The sequence below is a fragment of the Corvus cornix genome, chromosome 2 (genome assembly GCF_000738735.6).
Source record: "Corvus cornix cornix isolate S_Up_H32 chromosome 2, ASM73873v5, whole genome shotgun sequence".
NCBI classification, from domain to species: domain Eukaryota; kingdom Metazoa; phylum Chordata; class Aves; order Passeriformes; family Corvidae; genus Corvus; species Corvus cornix.
In genome coordinates this window covers 56,314,448-56,331,700 of record NC_046333.1, presented here as the reverse complement: position 1 = coordinate 56,331,700, position 17,253 = coordinate 56,314,448, and the positions used below count along the sequence as shown (strand labels likewise).

Sequence of the window (17,253 nt, the reverse complement as noted above, 5' to 3'; positions counted from 1 at the left end):
GTGGCTGCCTGGGGCGGCCGGGACCGTCGCAAAGTTTGGAGCTGCCCGATGGCCTGGCTTCAGCCAGGTCCCGCCGCTGGGCTCATGCCCGCCTTGTTCGTAGTCGGGAAATGCTGCCTGGAAGGCAGAACGGGAAAAGTGTGAGTGGCCGGAGTGGGAGTGTGTGCTGCGGGGCGAGCTGTGACAGAGTGACCTGGCTTCGTGGCTCGGTAACGCCGTCAGAACAGCCCTTGAATGAAATTAAACGCTCGCGATCTCGGGGGTGTGGGTTTTGGTTTTTTTTTTTCCCCCTCAGTGGAAAAAATTTAGTCTTGATACCGTAGCAGTTTTATGTAAGTAGTAGTATTCCTCTCCCAGACACGTCTAAGCACATACTGGAAATTGGGCAACTTTTAAAAATTAATCTTAATAATTCATGACTAGTTAGTCTACCTCTTATTTACAGTTCAAATAGTATGTAGAGGATATACAGAGTCACAAAAACCTGCTCGGCAGAGTAAAGCACTAATACTGCAGCTTAAATTGTTTGCATGGATCCCTCCATTATGACTAACCGTCCTTGATTGCACCTTCTTTGAGTGCGTTTCTGTGCTTACCAGTTCCAGAAATGGAATTTTAGTTGAAGACATAACATCAATAATGTGCTGTAATTTAAGTACATTCAGTAAAGCGAGAGACGGTTTTTGAGAGGATTTTGGCTGTAGAGGTTACCAATGAGAAGAGACTGTGTCTTCTTTACTCATATGGCTGTTTTATCCTTACTTTCATCAGTATGAAGTGTGGTGGATTAATTTCTCTTTAATCTCTTTTGCGTACAGAGGAAAATTACTCTTCTTCCTTGGGGGGAAAAAGGCTTTAGTCATAAGGAAATCAACAGCGTTTTTCAACTATTTAGAACACGTGACTTCTTTCATTAAGATGTCTACATAGAAGTGAATTGATAGAATTTATAGCAACTTTTTTCTTATCTTTCTTTTTTGTGGACATGGAAAGAGTAGGTGGTTGTCTTTACAAGTCACAGAAGAGGCTTCTGCAAACTTTAATTCCAAGTCTTTCTGTGGCCCAGTACTCAGTCAATTCCTTCTTCAACGAATTTTACTTCAGTCCTTATTCAAAAGAATAAAATATTTTAATAATGCTGTCTATTATTCCTGAATTACAATATTACTATAAATCTACTAAAAGGCTAAACAATGTTGGTGGTGCTCTATAGTCATATATATGTATATGCATCAGCAGAGTATTATGAATTAAAATCAATTTAAAAAGAAAGAAAAAAAATTATGACAGTGGCACTATAATAATATCAATAGTCAACACCCAAAAGTTAGGCAAGTAAGTTTTGTGCAGTCTCTTTAATTTTCACTTGTGCCATACACATCTAGATAGGACTAGGTATGTACGTATGTAAGTACATGATGAGGCTTATTGGACAAAACATGGAATTTCCTGGACATAGTTACATATTGCATGTGAGTTTACATGTGTTTGTTATATGTTCCTATCTGGCCTACACACTTCAGAAAATTAAAGAAAACTAGGCATGTAAATATGAAAAGGAATGCCTTCTAAAGCTGTCAGCTTTTATTCAATGGAACAACTACAAATATGGTTTTAGAAAACGTCGTTATGTCTTTGTTCACTGTATAAAACCTTGTTAACGCTATAGTTGATTTACTCTGTCCTGAGCAGTTTATCACTCCTGGTCTGTGACATCTCTGCTGTGATTGCTTATCACTATGTTTCTTTTCGTTCCAGTAGTAGAGCTTTGTTTATTAATCATTAACTAGTTTGGCTAGCAGGTTTTGTGATGTTTTGGATTTTTTGTTTGATTTTTTTTTAAATTGTTTGTTTGTTTTTTGGGGTTTTTTTGTGTGTGTGTTGGAGGGATTTTTTTTGTTTTTGTTTGTTTGGGGTTTTTGTTTGTTTTTGAGAGTTTTTGGTTTTTTGATTTATTTTTTCTGTTCAGATATCATGTAGTTACCGTTACCTGAGTAGTTCATTAACTTCACCTTGGAATCTGATAACTAGACATTGCTGTCTGCAGTTGTCACTGTTGAAGTTTTGTCAGCTTTGCTAAGGTGACTCATGCCAGTAAAAAAGAAAATTGTGAAGCTGGAGTTAACCAATATGTGTACTGAAGCAGTTACGTTTCTAATCACATTACTGTGTTTGCATAATTGGTAATGATACGTAGCAAAGAGAGATCTGTTTTGCTTAAAGAGCAGCCCTGTGGAAATTCTGAAGTGTTCAAAATGACATGGGAAATTCTGTTTTCGACATCATTATCATCATTATCATCAGGCAAGGCTTTTACTTCTTTCGCTTCCTCCTTCCAAAATACATACCACATACTTTTCCATGAAGCATTATAGAAATCACACTTATGTGTAAATTTTAGGGGGAAAGGTTATTTCATTCAAGATTATATTACATTTTACATTAAAAGTTCAAGCCAGAGAAGTCTACTTAATGTTTAACAACTACTGTTTTTCTTCATAACTGCTAAGTGTCTTCCAGAGTTATTGGAACCAGACAAATTAGTCTTTGCTTGTGACAGTGGAAGGCCAAGTGCAAGGTCCTCACCTGGGTCAGAGTAGCTCCTGGTATTGATACGGGCTGGGGGTGAAGGGATTAAGTGCAGCCCTGCCGAGAAGGGCTTGAGGGTACTTGTGGATGGAAAACTGGACATAAGCTTGCAATCTGCACTTGCAGCCCAGAAAGTCAGTTGTATCCTGGGCTGCATCAAAAGCAGCATGGCCAGCAGGGTGAGGGAGGGGATTCTGTCCCTCCACTCTGCTCTGGTGAGAGAGACCCCACCTGGAATGCTGCATCCAGCTCTGGGGCCCCTCAGTACAACACAGACATGAACCTGTTGGAGCGGGTCTGGAGGAGGGACACAAACACAGCACAGCTCTCCTGTGAAGAAAGGTCGAGAGAGTTGGGGTTGTTCACCCTGGAGAAGAAGGTTCCAAGGAGATGCTGTTGCAACCTTTCAGTATATAAAGGGAGCCCACAAGAAAGACTTTTTACTGGGGTCTGTTTTGACAGGATAAGAAACAAGAGTTTTTAACTATTTTAGATAAGGCAAGCACTTACTTTGACCTAAAGCTTATTTGTAGTATTGCTAATATCCTCGAATTTTCTCTAAGGGGTTTTGTTGCAGTTGCTCAAGAGAGATTTTCATTTGGTGGTTTTCCTTAGGTTTGTATTTTAAACTAGGTAAATTCTGAACTCTGCTTGTTGGAGGATAATTGCAGCAAAAATACTGTAAAAGTTTGTAACTGGATTACTGGAGGGAAATAGGAGGGTCTCTCGGCTGAGTGCTTGGGATCCTTCCTAGCTCAGGTGGCTTTATGGAGCAGCTGTGTGACAGTGTTGCAAAGAAAAGTTACAAGAGTAACTTTTCTTCTGCAATTGTGTACTGACAAGGGGACAAAATGAATCCTCTAAAAGCAAGTTTTGTATTTGTGCGTAAACTTAAACCTAGAAATCAATGTTTGCACACAACCTTCAGTATAGTAACATTATTCTTTGACAATCACTTAGTGTAGTTTATATATTACATCGTGACAACTGAGGCACTATATTATTAACCCTGTATAAAATAGGTCTTATGTGCAGGCTTCTATGTTGGAGAAAATTTTATTAAATTTCTTGGGGATTTTCCCTATTTAAAGGAGTTTCCCAGTGGCTTGTGATTACCATTTTGACACATCTGAAGAACATGCAGTACACATGATATGGAAGATTCCTTATGCTCTCTCTGCCCTGCTGAGTGCAGTGACTTAAGGGATAAGGGGCGATGGTGACAAGTTCCTGCCCAGTGCAGCAGAGGTGTGTCTCCTCTGTGAGTGCCTTACCTTCCCAAATGCCCTCACATAATACTTAGGAGCCACTGCATGTGAAACCAAAAAGTAGCAAGGATGATGGTTCATCTAGCTTGGTGCTAAGTTTACCTATACCCTGCATCAAATCTGCTCCCACAAAGCAAAAAAGATGGATCCTTGTTGTAGGAGATTCCCGTCTGAAGGGAACAGAAGGCTCAAAGAGAAGGACCCACTTCCTGGGGAAGTCTCCTGCTTCCTTGAGGCCTGGCTTAAAGATGTGGAGAGAAAGTTTCCTAGCCTAGTATCCTAGTATGGCCCTCAGATTAATATCCATTATTGATTTTTTTTTTTTTTTTTCCAAGTAGGCAGCAATGAAGTTGTACCAAGTAGGAGGGGAAGGAAGAGAAACTTCAAAGCCTTTGTTAAGGAATCAGGAGCACAAGTAGTGTGCTTCTCTATCCTTCCAGTTGCAGGGAATGATTGAGGGAAAGAACAGGAAGAGCCAGCTGATGAATTCCTGGCTCCAAGCCTAGTGTCACTGGCAGAATTTTGGGGGGTTTAATCATGGGTTGGTTTACACCAGGCCTGCTGGCAACAAGACAGTGTACACCTATCAAAGGGAGAAAAGAATCTTTGCACAGGGGTTAGAACGGCTCATTAGAAAAGCTTTAAACTAGATTTGAAGGGGGAACCTGATAAAACCAGGCTCACTAGAGATAAGCCTGGGAGAAGCACACCCATGTTTGAGGGACAGTGTGCTAGTGATGTTCTTTGATCTTCCATTTCAGTGAAGACAGAAGATGGAGATCCATGTGGCAGCAAAGACCAGTGGTTATCCATGTGTTAGAAACCACAGAAGCATCTGAGGTTGGTCATACAGGAATTAGGACTTCTTCCCCAAAAAAGGTGGGGGTATAAGTAGCCTGACTGAAGTGCTTCTGCTCCGGTACACGCAGGACAGGCAAGAAACAGGAGGAGCTGGAAGCCATTGTGCAGCAGGAAAACTATGATATAATTGTCATTACGGAAGCGTGGTCATTGTGTGATGACTCACAACTGGAGGGCTGCAGTGGATGACTGTAAACTCTTCAGCAGGGATAGGCAAGGAAGGAGAGGTGGTGGAATAGCCCTGTGTTTAAGGGAGCGTTTGGATTGTCTAGAGCTTAATTATGGTGCCAGTAGGGTTGTTCATGAATAAGAATCAGGGGTAGGACCACCAGTGCAGATATCCTGGTTGGATACATACTCTTACATCTAGCCAGGTTGCAGAAGCAGACAAAATATTCTCTGAGCAGCTGTGAGAAGTTTTACCATCATTAGCTCTTGTTCTCCTGGAGAACTTCAACTCACCAGATGTCTGCTGGAAATACAATGCAGTGGAGAGGAAACAGTCTAGAGGAAACAGTTCCCGGAGTGTCTGGAAGAGAACTTCCTGACACCATTGGCTAGTAAGCCAGCTAGGGAAGGTGCCCTGCTGGACTTACTGTTCACAAACAGAGAAGCACTTGTGGGTGTTGCGATGATTGGGGGCTGTCTTGGGCACAGTGACTGTGAAATAAGAGTTTTCAATTCTTGCACAAGTAAGGAGGGACAGCAGAGTTGTTACCTTGGGCTTCTGGAGAGCAGACCGGCATATTGAGGAGACTGGTTGACAAACTTTTAGGAGGCATTCGTGAAAGGGAGAGAAGTCCAGGAAGGATAGACATTTTTGAAGAAGGAAATCCTAGAAGTGCAGAAGTGGGCTGTCCCCATGTGCCTAAAGAAAAGCTGTCAGGAAAGAAGACCAGCCTGACTGAACAGTGTTCTGGTTTGAAATCAGGAAAAATAGGAGAGCCTGTGGCCCCTCGAAGAAGGGGCCAGCAACTCAGGAGGACTACAAGGATATTGTGAGGTTATGCAGGGAGAAAATTAGAAGGGCCAATTAGAACTTAATCTGGCTACTGCTGTAAAAGTTGATAAAAAGTGTTTCTGTTAATACACCAGTAACAAAAGGAAGGCCTAGGAGAATCCCCATCCTTTATTGGATGAGAGGGCAAACAAGGCGACGAAAGATGAGGAAAGAAGCTGAGGTACTTAATGCCTTGTTTTCCTAAGTTTTTAATAGCATGACCAACTGTTCTCTGGGTACTGAGCCCCCTGAGCTGAAATAAAGAGATGAGGAGCAGAATGAAGGCCCTGTAATCCAAAGGGAAAGGGTCAGAGACCTTCTGACCACTGACACACTCACAAGTGTATGAGGCTGGGTGGCATCCACCCAAGGGTACTGATGGCGCTGGCAGAAGTGCTCACTGAGCCACTTTCCATCATTTACCAGCAATCCTGGTTAATGGTGGAGGTCCCAGGTGACTAGAGGTTAGCAAATGTGGCACTCTTCTAGAAGGGTTGGAAGGAGGATCTGGGGAACTGCAGGCCTGTCAGTCTGACCTCAGGGCCAGGGAATGTCATGGAGCAGGTCGTCTTAAGAGCCATCACATGGCTCATAAAGGGCAGCCAGGGGATCAGGCCCAGCCAGCATGGGTTTGTGAAAACCAGGTCCTGCTTGATCAAGCTGATCTTCTATGACAGAGTGACCTGCCTAGTGGATGAGCAAAAGGCTGCAGAAGTTGTTGACCTAGACGTCAGTAAAGCCTTTGACACCATTTCCCACAGCATTCTCCTGGAGAAACTGTTTGTGTTGGTATACTCTTCTCTGAGCAAAAAACAACCATCTGGATGTCCGGGCTCAGAGAGTGATGGTGAATAGAGTTACATCCGGCTGATGGCTGGTCACTAGTTATGTTCCCCAAGGCTCAGTATTGGGGCCAGTCCTATTGAATATCTTTGTTGATGATCTGGAAGAGGGGATCCAGTGCACCCTTAGCTTACAGGCATGCCAAGTTGGGCAGAAGTATTGGTCTGCTGGAGGGTAGCAAGGCTCTGCAGCGGGATCTGGACAGGCTGGATTGATGGGCTGAGGCCAATGGTATGAGATTCAACAAGGCCGAGTGCTGGATCCTGCCATTGGGTCACAACAACCCTATGGAGCACTACAGGCTTGGGATGAGTGGCTGGAAAGCTGCCTGCCAGAAAAGAACCTGGGGGTTTTGGTTGACATGACGTCAACTAGGGGTAGTCTGTGATATAACTTAATGGAAAAGTGGTAAAAATGATTGTGGCTAATTGTGCAAATTCTTACACAGTTTAATTCTGTGGTAATTGTCTTAATTAAAGTACCAACTTCTGTAAAATGTCTTACAGGGGTGTTAGTAATCACTCACTTCCCCCCCCCCCCATCCCTACCTTCTTTGAGGAAAGATACAGTTCTGGAGGTTTCAAAGCTTTTTTGGAGAAAATACGCTTAAAGTTAGTATGTATAATGCTAATTATATATGCACTAATGGCGTATTTCTTGGCTGGTTTATATAATCTCTGATCAATTGTGATAAAATGTACAGAAGTTAGAAACTGATTCTCTGCCCCGAGTACTTCACTTGATGATCACTTTTTTCTTGGAATTTATCATACAAAATAATTAGATTTTTCTAGTTTATAAGTGTAATTCTGCTTTTTAAACAATCCCTGCTTGCTCTTACCACAAGAGGTGGTCCTTTAAGAGATGGTAGGAACATTGTGTGCAACTGGTTTTGGCCCTCGTTGTAAATTGCTACAAATGAAATAAGTTGAGGAGAAAATTGTATTTGATATATTTATTAGTTTGAGTTTACTTAAGTTTTTTGCTTCAGGGAAGTTCCATAGATGTTAGTTGGGGTAAGTAATGCCCCCCTGCCCTATTATTTCAAATTGATTTCTAATAGGAATTTTGAAGGCAAAGTTACAAATGGTTTATTTCTATCAAAACAGTTGTGTAGAAACTCAAAACTGACTGTATTAAAAAAACAATAGTATGTGTTTTTAGGATGCTCAGATGAAGTACTGATGATGATAATTGAAATATTTCCTGTTATGAACCAGCCTTTGGAGAAATAGCTGAAAAATGGTGAGAAAAGGTCATGATACATACTTGTCAATGTTTTTGCAAATAAAATACATCAAATACTGGTTCTATTAAAATTTATTGTGGACTTAAGAATAGGAATTTCAGGACAGTTGTAGTTTATTAATGAACTCTTCTCTGTACTAAGGGTTTGATTGTTACTGTACTGCTGTGATAAGCAGTTGTGTGTTTTCCTTTGTATTACTATTAGGTACTATGTGTGTAAGATATCTGCAAGGCTGGATGCACACATCAGGACTAATTTTGGACAGTAGCAACCTGTAAATGCTGTTGCAATAGAATTTTCCCCTGAAGTATTCTTCCTCTTATTAAGAAAAAAATTATTTCTTATTTCTTGCCTGTGTAAATTACTTGCAGAATTGTCATTTTTTTAGCATTTTTTATTTTTTAACCCAAGTGGCTCTGTTGTGTTTTAGATCTCTAAGAAGCTGAGGGACAAGTGAATATATTCATCTCTGGTTGTCTCTACTATGTTGAAAGACTACAGACGGACATGTAGAAATGTTCTGGCAGAGTAGAGCCCAGAAAATTTCTTCTTAATCACTGAATGAAAAATTGTGAATTTAATCCAGGTCGTGAAGAAACTGCAGGAATGTGTACCTACTAAGCTATGAAGACCAAAGTTCCAGCTGTATTAATAATGTTTTTAACATTTTAAGAACTTCCTTGACTGATGCGGGTTAATTCATGTTTGCTAAATAGTTGAAATTATCTATATATCCATAAGTTGAGGATTTTGATATTTTAAAGCTCAAATCTTGAGACCCAGCTGTATAGCAGACTTCATGATAGCAAAACACAATTCTTCAGCAATGATCTGGCACACTTATTCTGCAGAAACAGGTCTACTGCAAAATTGTATTAGCAAATAATCTAGGTCTATGAAGCATTGTGAGTTAAATATCCTAAGAAAAAGTATTTGTTCTTTGTGAAAGAATTCCTGTTACTTGCGTTCTCTGCAAGTTTGTATATGGAAGTATGCAGCCTGCAGTACTGAGACATTACTAATGGCTCTGTAGCTTATTGCAGTATAAATATACAATGGCTCTTAATTTAGGCCCTTTTCCCAGACATCTTGAGAGTCACTGACACAGATACTTTGTATATTCTCCATATTTAGAAGGATGTGTTGGAGACAAATCTTTCATTTGATCTATTTCAGTGAGTCACCAAGTGCAAACTGCCCATTAAAAAAAAATACTGAAGAGGCTTTATTTGGTGACTTACTTGTGTGTTGAAGTACAAGTTCTTTGTAACATCCCATTTAGCACCCTGTTAATTAGTTAAAATTAAACTGCATGGAAGTCCTTTTTTCAGGACGTGATAATTAGTATTCAGTAAAATTAAATAGTGCAGCTTTGCATTTATAATCTTAATTAACTACCTGGATGAGGTGATGGAATGCATCGTCAGCAAGCTTGTTGATGACACCAGCTTGTGTGGGCTGGAGGGCAGGGCTGCTCCTCTGAGAGACCTTGGCAGGCTGGAGAAATGGGCTAACACGAACCTCATGGTGTTCAGCAGAATCTGAACATAGAAACAGAATAACTCTGCACAGTAGTACAGGCTGGGAACCAACGGCTAGAGAGCAACATTGCAGCAAATGACATCGCTTTGCTGGTGGACACCAAGTGGAATGTGAGTCAGCAAGGTACCTTTGAGCAAGAATGAAGCCAGTAGCTGAGAGAAGTGAGTATTTCTGTCAGCTTGACATTTGTGTGATGGCATCAAAAACAATGTCTAGTTTTGTGTTCCTTGGTGTAGGAGAGATGCTGACTTTCTGAAGCAGGCCTAGAGGAAGACTGCCAGGATAATTACGGTACAGAAGCACATAATGTAAAAAGAGAAGCTGGAGGAGCTGGGTGTCCTCAGTGTTCAAAGAAGACTAGGGCGGTGGATCTTGTTTCCGGTTAAGGGGAGGGTACAGAAAAGACAGAACCAGATTCTTGTTGGAGGAGCTGGGTGACAGGACTAGAGACAACAGAAAGTTCCAGCAAGGGATGTTTCAGCTAGACATTAGGAAAGATTTGCATTATTGGGGGGATCAGATGTTGGGATAAGTAGTCTGAAGAGGCTGCGGTATCTCCATACCTGGAGATACTCTGAACTTAATTGAGAACAGTGTTGAGCAGCCTTTGAAGCTCTGAACACTGCTTTGAGTAAAGGGTAGAAGCTGCTGAGCTCCAGAGGTTCCTTTGTAAATAAGTGCTTGTTCCATATCTCGTCATACGGTTGCACAACTGTTTTCTCCCTCCTCTACATACAACTGGTTCTGACCCAGCTGATGTGTTTGGCTCAGAGAGCTGTGGAGTTCTGTAGAACAATACTGTTGTATTAAATAAATTGTACTATATGGCTCAAACCCTGCTTTTTAACCTGACTTCTGCATTGTCAAAGATCTTAAGTGATCAGTTTAATGCTTTGAATTATCGCATGTCTGTCATGAAATAGACTAATCCTTAATGAGGTCTTTTTTCCAGAGTGTGGTACATTAAGGGTTTTTTTCTGTAATATGGCTTACTGTGCAGAAGTAGTCCAGTTACTTGTGCATTCTTTCAGGCCATGAAATAAATTAATAATTGTAATTGGAATGCAGGCTTATTCTGTTTTTTATTTGTCTGTTGAAGTTGGGTATTTTTTGGGTGGTTGGTTTATTTGGGATTTTTTCCCCCAAAACTCATAAATTCAGACTTTCTCATAAGCAAGCTGCCTGAGGTTTATAATTATTTACTTGATAAACGAATAGAAAGTTAAATTCACTTGTCTGGAATACGAGTTAGACAGGCACCATGTTCTAATATAAAATACTTTGTTTTAATGTTTAATTTAAAAGAGTTAATTTGAAGGGTTTAATCTTTGTTACTCTGGATGTATTTGCAATGTAAAGTGTGCAAACCTGAATAAAGCAGTCACATAATTTTACTGTAAATGCAATGTAATTTGCCTCTTGATTTGGTCTTTATTTCATGGAAATACCTGTAAGTTCATTCAGAAATCCTCTTGATTTTTTGCTGCATGTATACATGAGTAAGGAATCAGTATGGAGAACCAGAGTTTTTAAGTAAGTCCTTAAGAAGATGGTTGGTTAACTTTTTTATCCCTCCTCCCCTTCTTTTGGCCATTTGTATAGTTTTCTACGAAGATAATGAATCAAGTTTCTCTTTAATTAGTCAAAAACCTGAAAAGTATACTGAATTACTTTCAGTTTTGTTAGGTTGTGGAATTAGGGTAGCCATGAAGAGTTACTGATAATTATCTCCTTCATTATTTTGGAAATACACAATGGTTCTTGATTTTAGAATCTACTCATGAGCACAAGGGAAGAAATCCTAAACCCCAAAATCATTTGGTTTTTTAGGGAATAACTTCTGTCTGAATAATACAATTTCTAGCAAAACCAAAGAGTATTTTCTGTGAGTCTTCAGCATGTTTTAGCTTCTTCAAAGGAATGATGACATTCAGATCAAAGCAGACTGGGTTAGTGCTAAATGGAGGTGTTCAAAAAAATTTCTTTTTGAAGCATAAAACCTCAGTATGAACTTTGAACAGAAATATTCTTGAAACCATCTACCCGTGGCTTACTGTGAAACTAAATCCTTTCACATTCCTAAAAGCCAGACAGACTACCCTAATCATGCCTTGCTTTAGCTATTGTATACTCACTCTATTTTCCCCAGTACTGCCTGAGCCTGCTTACTGTAACTCTATTTGATGATTCCTGTTCTCTTTCTAAAACTGCCCACCCAGCTGCTGCATCCAAACAGCTGAGGGCACACAAGAAATGTTCTGATGCAATAATTGTATGTTGTGGCCCCAGTTCCCTACAGCTGAGAGATAACAAATAGTTTTTATTGAATGTGCTACATTCTGTGAAATGAAAGTGGCTTTAAAATCTATCCACATCGAGTTGAAGATATGAGAGCAGTATTCTGTTTTCAGAATGGATTCAATGAGATATGAGGCTGCAAAACGTGGAGGTTTGGGCTTTTTCATATACAGTTTGTCATTCTAATTGATTAAGGAAATAAGATTTCCATGTCATGCAGACGCTTGATTACATCCTGAAAAAATGAGCAAGCTGTTGCATAGATGGTATATGCCTTTTAGAGTAGGTGGTTCCATCATCCCTGTTTCCTGGAACATTCCAGCCTCATGCCTTTCTGTTGCAACACAATAGATTTTCACACAAACCATGATTTGAAAAGGGAGTCTCTTATATTTATTTCCTCTCTTTACAGAGGTTTATTTTGATTACTATATGTTGTTAGTCATGACTGGTTTTTAGACTGTCAGATGCTTGCTTCAGAGATACTTCTTACTTTACATTATAAGAAATAGTGTTCCATTTCTCTCATTTCTTGTCTATTGCTTTTTTCCCCCTTTTGTATTTTCTAGAGACCAGTTTAGTGCAATTAGAATATCCTTCTTGCTGTGCAGGATGTTGTATGAGTACATAGGGTGATACCAGAGTAGATTTTTAAAGCTGTTTGTGCCTGTTAAAATTTTCAGAAAACCTTAAAACTTAAATTCTCTAATGAAGGTCTATGGATTGTTCCCCAGCAAGTTTTAAGTCTATTAATGAAATAATGGTGCAACAGGATTAGTGATATAGGGGGAAGGAAGGGATTGTTAAACATCTCTTTCCCCAAGTGCAATTGGAGAGGGACTACATTAGATGTGTTTTTCACCACTCCACCCTTCAAGGCTGTGTTTTTTCAAAATGCTTTGTGCCAGTTTTAGTAGAGTTTGTTCTCACTGGAGTCCTGCTGGGCCCCTGCAGCTACACTAAACCTTTTTCACCAATACCTGCTTTTTGACTGCCAGAGTAGCAGAGCTTGGATTTTCCCCTCCAGTAGATGCAAGCTCACCTTTGTCCTTTCACTGGCCATTGGACAGGGATTTTAGTTGTCTTTCCACATAGGTCTTGTTGCTTAGTGTCAGACACCTGAATAGCATCAGCTGCTGCTATTAACAATCACGTGGGGTTTTGCTTAGTGAAATAAAACTGCACTCAGACGGGGGTACCGGTTTTGCTGACATTTCTGTAAAAGGCTGAGGTGAAGTTGCTGGATCAGTTATTTGTTGTGAGTTTGCGTCCTGATACAATTTGTTACTCCTTTGTACACTGCCCAGCATGGGTTATTGCAAGCTTAGGTGCAGTTTGCAGCGGCCAGTGCTTCCTTTGGTACTGCTCTGTATCGGCAGTCTCCCACTCCACCCAGCAACATCTTCTAGTCCATGCTTCATCCACTATCCCTTTCAAGTGTATGGCCACTGTCAGAGTAATAGCTGATAAAATAATGCTGGACCACAAAAGAAATTTCGTTAAAACTGTTTTGATTTTAGCTAATGTAGTGGTACTGCCTTGCCTCTACCACCCAAACAACTGTGGGCTTTGCACAGTTTGCACATTGGTGACGTTTCTGCCTCTGTTTGCACTTCAGTATGAATGAACACTGTTTTGAAAGTATTTCCACTCCATACAGTGTGAACTGGTACAAGCAGTCCTGCCTCCCTAGTGCTGCTGCCATGCTCTGGCTGTTTGGACCATCAGCATCCAGGAAGAAAACCCAAAAGAGGGAATTGATTTGAGTTAGATCTATTCTGCTTCTCTGTGCAGTCACAAAAAAAAAACCAACAAGGGAAATTGTGGAAATATGGATGAACAGAAGGGGTGGATCAGAAACAAAAAGGGCAGTGTCAGCTCTGGTGTCAATTAAAACCACTTTAGAAACTACAGTGTAAGTTTCTCAAACAACATTAGTGTCATAAAAAGATACTGAGGGCAGATTTCCAGCTTGCTAAGTGCATGCTTCATCGTAACCATAAAAATTACTTCATAATCTCTGAAGCTTTCAGGGAAGTCTGATAGAGGTTTCACCCTGATCCTGGGCAGGGAAGTGGGCCCTGGGGAGGAGAGCAACGCAAGAAAAGAATGAGAAGTGTAGGGGGAAAAGAAATGCACTTTTTTGTGGCTTTTTTCTGGCAGAGAGTGGGGGTAGGGAATATTCTCTTGTGGTGCCTTTTATTTTACAAGCAGGAAGAACTATTCTTAAATAAGTGCCTGCATGTTACATTGGCACTGGAGCAGGTTTTTCATAAGACAGTCACCAAGGGATTCCTGAGCATCACAACTCCGTGAGGTGCTGAGACTGATACAGCTGGTTCCCCCAGCTTATGTCTTGTCTACCACTGCTTGTCTTTGCTTCCACAAATCTCTGCAACTGGCAGTGGGATTTTTCTTTTAACAAACTGTATTCTTGGACCTTACCCCAGTGGATTTCTGTCTCATTTTCAGACAGCCAAATATAAGTTTGCCAGTACCTAGTAAATGCTGGATTGATGATTGTACTATTCCTAGGCATAGGTCAGGCTGTGTAAGTACTTCTTTATGAGTCATGGTAGAGGAAGCTGAATGGGCTTATCAAGCTGAAAGAGAGACACAGTGACTTAACAGACAGCAGTAAACCCACTCTTTTACATCAGCAGGCTGAATTCCATAGTCTCAAGTGGCCATGCACCATCTTGTGCTGGATATCTGCTGTCATTGTTTTGCAGACAGGTTTGGTAGACATTAAAGTCTTCCCTCATATGAGGAGGCATGCCTAGCTATGGAGGCAGCAAGAAGTGAACGCATGTCCCAGTCCCAGCAGCACCACAGCAGGGCAAGTCCATGTGCAGATGTCCTCTGTGACTTTGTGAGCGGCATTTGGAAATAGCACTGGCTGAGAACCTCCTGTGCAGTGTCACTGACACCTCCCGTGTCAGGCGGGTGACCTGGATCTTTCTGTTCTGCAGGACCTCCCTGTCTAATGTAGCAGCAAATAAGGGGCACAGAGGTCCGAAAAGTCAACTTACCTAACCAGAAGTACTGGATCCATGGGTGAGGTAGCTGTGCTTCGGCACTCTCAGTCATTCTTTTCTTATGACTACGGGAACTCTATGAAGCAGATGTGGAAGGAACAGAGGCAGTGATGAACATAAACTCTGTGAACTCCACATTTTGTATTTTGATAGTAAATGGTGTTGCGAGCAAGCAGTATTAAAAACAAAGGGAATGTAAGTCTAGTGAATGCTGCTTTTCAGAACACTTGCTGGCATAGTAACCATCTGTAAAAAAAGGTAAGGCCGCAGTTTTCCATAGACACCATCCCTTTATCAAGTATCATTTACCAAAGTACTTCGTGATGAGAGCTGGGGTCTGATTTTGTAGGTCTAATCTCAGAACTGACAATCTATGTCAAATCTTGTGGAGAAGTTGTGGAAGTTGTGTTTCAGGTTATTTTTTCACTGCAAATATGATTTTCCTTAGAACTCTTTGTTAATTAAAACTGTGCAAGCCCCGTGCATTTTGTCATATTTAACCTCTCTCTTAAGAACTAACTGTGTGACAGATTACTGGAGGTGGGTTAACATGATGCAATTTTTAAAATATTCCAGGACAGTCCTGTTGAACAGCAGATGCCATAAGCAAGATGCCTGCTCCTAGTATATTAGTAGAAATGATGTAATAATTAGCAGACATGTAAATAAATGTGATGTCCTGAGGATCAGTCAATGTAGTACCATAAGGGAAAGTCTGATCTCACAAACTTACTGAAGTTATTTGAAGAAGTTGGCAAAATACATTTGTTATAATCTGGTTGAATTTTCAAGTGGCATATCCCATGATCCCTTACTTAGAAGTCTTAAAGAATCCAAACAGCTTTGGGAAAGAGCATAGGTCGACTGCATGCAGGAGTCACTGGTTTAAAGATGATATGGTTATGGACAGAAATAAAGAGACAATTTTCACAGTGGTTACTGATAGAGTCCCAGATAGATCAGTGCTAGGACCTCTGCTGTTGAATGTGAGGATAATAATATGGAAAAGATGGTAATTAGTGAGATGATGGTCTCTAGACAATACTACAAACAGTGCCCACTGCAAAAGGATTTTATGAGACACAGTGGTGGATATAAAACTCAATATAACTAGAGGTGAAAGATTCACATGGTTGGGGGAAAAATGGGTCCTAAATTTATATAGAATAATATTCTCTTAATTAATACAGTTAATTAATATAGAGGTTATATTAAAAACTCTGAAGAAAATGCTTAGACCTTAGTACCAGTCCAAAAAGTAAATGAAGTGTCAAAATAGAGGCTGTGCTGCCATGATGTGAATCCGTGCACTTTGCATGTCCTAAATTAAAAAGGTGTTAGTGGCATTGGAAATAGATCAGAAACAGCAGAAAATATCCTAAAAATAGCACATAATCCACTTCTTTAGAATTAGGGCTAATCAATCTGTAAAAAAGCAAAAGATTGGTATGACAAGGGTGGTCACCTGTAAAAGGTGATATGATGGAAATCTCTAAAATCACAAGTGGAATGGAGAGAGCAAATATGAAAAGGTTCTTTGCTGTCTACCCCTCAGTTCTTGTAGACAGTTAAAGTTACATTTAACAAATTGGTGGTTAAAACCAGATATTTCATCACAATGAATAATTAAGCTTTGAAATTTCAGGATGCTTTGGCTGTTAAAATTTGCCATGGATTTGGGGAGGTTTTGAACAACGTAGTGGAAGAAAAATGCATTACATACTACGTTATTCATATAAACCTAGCATATCTACCTCAAAAATTCATCAAGTGGTAAATTGCTGGAGACTGGGAGAGTGTTGTGTAAAAGTATCCATCTGTTCTTGCCCAGTTTTTGTACTTTTCATTGTACACTCTGCTGTTAACTCTCTGGACAAGGAATTAGATGGGAAGTATCTGACCCAGTATTAATGACCCAGCCATTATTATGTTTACAATACTTGAAAACAAAATGGGAAACAAAAATGCATATATTGGTAACAATGAACTTTTAAAAGAGCTGAAGTTATATATTCTCTGTTTGATTTTATATTTGTGAAGTCTAAAATATAGAATTTTGGCTGCAGAGCAGATATGAAGCTATTTCATGACAGCACACAATAAATTGTATTAATCATTAAAATGTTGATATAGAAATAGTAATAGAAGTGGTAAATTCGATAATTCAATTATCTAGTTACCATTAATAATGTTTGAGTATGTATATAATGAAAATCATCTTCAGCTTGCCTTAGCTAATGTCTTGAAACAGAATTGCTGTTAGGGATCAAATTCTTTCAAAGTAGGAATAAACTAGTTTTTTCCCCATTTAGAATTTTAGTTATTTATTTCTAAGCAAAATTCAGATTTAATTTTGAGGATTGACACTTTTTTTTTACAAGTCAATCTGAAATAACTTCAAAAACAGCAAAGGATTCTTACCAGTCTTTGTCAGATCTAATTTTTAATTTTTGCTACAACCCTACCAAATCTATAGAGCTGAAAAAAAAACCTGTAGGTTTTGCTTTTTTTAGTTTTGTAAAGGCTTGTTTCATATTTTTGCAATTCCTCTTTTTTAAGTTGTGT

At 39.8% G+C, this 17,253-nt stretch overlaps 1 protein-coding gene across 5 annotated transcripts in view; it reads left to right on the top strand.

Annotated features, from left to right (window-relative positions):
• ANKIB1 (ankyrin repeat and IBR domain containing 1) overlaps positions 1-17,253 on the top strand; it is an 89,768-nt gene that overhangs the window by 874 nt on the left and 71,641 nt on the right. The window contains exon 1 of one of the 5 annotated variants that reach the window (XM_010399168.4): positions 9,316-9,513. The exons of the other annotated variants lie outside the window; for them this stretch is intronic. The gene's annotated coding sequence lies outside the window, so the exon portion shown is untranslated. Of the gene's footprint in view, positions 1-9,315; positions 9,514-17,253 lie in introns of those variants that run through there. 5 annotated transcript variants of the gene reach the window in all.